This window comes from Myotis brandtii, unplaced genomic scaffold (assembly GCF_000412655.1).
Source record: "Myotis brandtii unplaced genomic scaffold, ASM41265v1 scaffold929, whole genome shotgun sequence".
NCBI classification, from domain to species: domain Eukaryota; kingdom Metazoa; phylum Chordata; class Mammalia; order Chiroptera; family Vespertilionidae; genus Myotis; species Myotis brandtii.
In genome coordinates this window covers 957,218-961,010 of record NW_005371832.1, presented here as the reverse complement: position 1 = coordinate 961,010, position 3,793 = coordinate 957,218, and the positions used below count along the sequence as shown (strand labels likewise).

General features: G+C 38.0%; 1 pseudogene; it reads left to right on the top strand.

Annotated features, from left to right (window-relative positions):
* Positions 1 to 1,106: 1,106 nt before the first annotated feature.
* LOC102252983 lies at positions 1,107 to 2,622 on the top strand (annotated as a pseudogene).
* The last annotated feature ends 1,171 nt before the right edge of the window (positions 2,623 to 3,793 follow it).

Here is a 3,793-nt window from a genome sequence, read left to right as displayed (position 1 = left end):
TTGGGGTTTGAAAAACAAGATGGTCTGTCTGATCAAATAGAGGACTTTAAACCATGATGAAAGGGTCTAAAGATAAACTAGCACACCAATGGGAATAGCTACAGAAAATATAAAAAGTTATAAATGTTTACAATAATCTGTACCTAAATGTTGTACACCTTAATACATTAGCCAAAGCCACTAGCTAAGAGTTCCATTTATGGAAGACTCTTATGAAATAACTAGAGGCCCTATGCACGAAATTCGTGCAAGAGTAGGCCTTCCTTCCCCCTGGCTGCCAGTACCGGCTTCCCTCTGGCACCCAGCACCCGGGCTTCCCTCCGGCTCCCAGGCTTCCCTCCCGCCGCTGGCAGGCACCCTGGACTTGGGCTTCCCTTGCAGCCCCGGCTTTGTCCGGAAGGTCGTCGAGAAGGATGTCTGGTCTAATTAGCATATTATGCTATTATTATTATAGATGGACCTGGGCAATGATCATCAATGGACACTAACATCACACACACAAAAAAATAACCAGACATGATGGTAGCTCCAAATGGAAATATACACCAACACTTACTATTTCTTCAACAAACAAATAAAAATACTAAACCTAATTAGCCTCTAGACTTAACTACAGATTTACAGATAACATAGTAAAGGACATAATAAATGTTAACTGAACACTACTGGGATATAGCCACCAATATTCAGACTTAAGGAAACTCTAGGACAAATGATACAGTTTCTTTAACAAATAGATTATAAAGAAAGAAAAAAGGTAGGGGAGGCAATGAGAAGGATATCAACTATTGCAATGATTAAACTTGGATTCTTATTCAAACAAGGAAACTTTAAAAAAAAAAATTGTTGAGAGAGCCTGGCTGGCATGGCTCAGCAGTTGAGCATCAACCTATGAGGTCACAGTTCAATTCCTGGTCAGAGCACCTGCCCGGGTTGTGGGCTCTATCCCTAGTGGGGGGGCATACAGGAGGCAGGCAATCAATGATTCTCTCTCATCACTGATGTATCTATCTCTCTCTCCCTCTCCCATCCTCTCTGAAATCAATAAAAAATATATTTTAAAAAAACTGACAAGAGAGAGAGACATCTGGAATTTCTGGCCCCTTTCTCTTTGCCTTAAATTCGTGTGTCTTTTATGAATAATCTAAAGCAGCAAAAGCCAACGCTATCAGGCCAGTGTTTTAAAGCCCGATAAAGAGATGAAAAAGAGAGGTTTAACCCTACTCAGTTTCAAGACTGTATTTATTCAAGGCTTAAGTGAAACTGGTACTGATTTGGAAGCAGTAGCCGTTTCTTGATGTTTCTGGAGCAAAACTTAACGCCGATATGCAGAAACACTCTTTGACATTCTGGTGGCCAGGGGAATGCTGGCCCCAGGTGGTACAACGGCAGAAGACATGATGCGCACAGATGTCTGTGTGTTTGCAGCACAAGAAGACCTAGAGACCATGTAAGCATTTGCTCAGGTTTTTAACAAGTTAATCAGGCGCTACAAATACCTGGAGAAAGGTTTTGAAGATGAAGTGAAAAAGCTGCTGCTGTTCTTAAAGCGTTTTTCGGAGTCAGAGAGGAACAGGCTGGCTATGTTGACTGGTGTTCTCCTGGCTAACGGAACACTTAATGCACCCATTCTTAATAGCCTTTATAATGAGAATTTGGTTAAAGAAGGGGTTTCAGCAGCTTTTGCTGTAAAGCTCTTTAAATCATGGATAAATGAAAAAGATATCAGTGCAGTAGCTTCAAGTCTTCAGAAAGTCAGCATGGATAACAAACTGATGGGACATTCTCCTGACAATAAGCAAAGCGTTGAACACTTCACAAAGTATTTCACTGAGGCAGGCTTAAAAGAGCCTTCAGAATATGTTCAGAATCAGCAAACCATAGGAGTTCATGAAGAACTCCAGAAAGAACGTCAAGAACAGATGTCCCGTGGTGATCCATTTAAGGATATAATTTTGTATGTCAAGGAGATGAAAAAAACAAAACAAAAACCCAACATTCCAGAACTCGTTGTCATTGGATGAATGTAGTCCAGTGTAATGAGCACTGTGGAATGGAACAAAAAATAGCTTGTAGCAGAGCAAACCATCAAGTACATGAAGCAATACAGCCCTCTCCTCGCTGCCTTTACTACTCAAGGTCAGACTGAGCTATTACTGAAGATGCAGGAGTATTGCTATGATAACATTTATTTCATGAAAGCCTTACAGAAAATAGTGGTGCTTTTTTATAAAGCTGAAGTCCTGAGTGAGGAGCCCATTCTGAAGTGGTACAAAGATGCACATGTTGCAAAGGGGAAAAGTGTCTTCCTTGAGCAAAGGAAAAAGTTTGTGGAGTGTCTCAAAAATGCTGAAGAAGAATCTGCGTCTGAAGCTGAAGAAGGTGATTAAATTTTGAAACTACACACCCTCAGTAAAGTAAACAGGAGTTGTAGATAAAATGTCATGTCTCATGTGTCCTGGTTCTTACATCTTCCTATCTCCCTATATCAAGCATGATATAAGGGCTTTCATGGCAAATTTTATTTTAACTGTTTCTATGGTTACTGGAAATGTTGGGTTTAGTTTCTAAAACCATGTTTTAAGTAGCGACAGGAGCTATAGATTTGAATCTAATGTTGGATTAGTCTTTTCAGTTATCTTCTGCCTCCTCTATTTTCTACTGTAATAACGTACTTTAAGGCCTCCCACAATGAACAGTTCACTTTTTCCCCTGGGTTTTCTATATAAACTTTTCAAGATATGATTTGGTTAAAAATAATTTGTTATAAAAATTGTCTGCAAATTAAATAGTAAAAGTACCCAAAGTCGCAAAAAAAGAGAGTGAGAGAGCGAGAAAGAGAGAAACATCCATGTGAGAGAGAAACAGGTCAGTCGCCTCCTGGATGTGCCTAGACTAGAGATCAAATCTGCAACCTGGGTATGTGCCATGACTGGAAATCGAACCAGCCACCTCTGGTGTAAGGGATGATGCTCCAACCAATTGAGCCACACTGGCCAGAGCCAAACAATGAAACTTTTGTAAAAATTAGGTAATTGGGAAAATTTGAACATTGACTACTAGCTTTTGAAGATATTAAGGAATTACTGACAAATTTTATGTATGAAAATTACTGTGGTTATGTTTTTAAAAAGAATTCTTATCTTTGGGAGGCACATATTAAATATTTATGGATGAAAATAATATAATGTCTAGGATTTGTTTCAAATAATCCAGGAGTAGGGTAAGAAAAAGGTAGGTTTTAAGTTTTCCATAATAAAATGTATTTAAAAATTATGTATGGTGATGGAAAAAATAAAATAAAGAAACAAATATGGAAAGCAAGCTTCATTGTAAGTTTAGCAAAGGACAACTAGAGTCCTGGTTTTTTCATATTAATTTTATATACTTAATAAATGTTTTACAGAATAGAAAAATTTCAAGAGTAAAACTTTCCCTCTGCTTTCCATCTCCAGTTGCCTCTCTAAGAGGCAACTACTGTTAACTGAGTGTACTTCTGGACATATCCAGGAATATTTTATGCATTTAGAAATAAAATATTTAATATGAATTGAATCCTACCATTCATATTATTCTATATCTTGCTCGTTGTACCTTAATATTCTCTTGGACATTTCCTCATATATCTGGCTTTACCTCACTCTTTTTAAAGATTGTATCATATTCTATGGCATGGGCTACATAATTCACTTAACTAACTCCCCTACAAATGAAGAACTGTGCTCTTTTCAGTGTGTTATTACAAACAATGCAGCATGGGTATTCTTGGGCATATATCATGACTCACTTATGC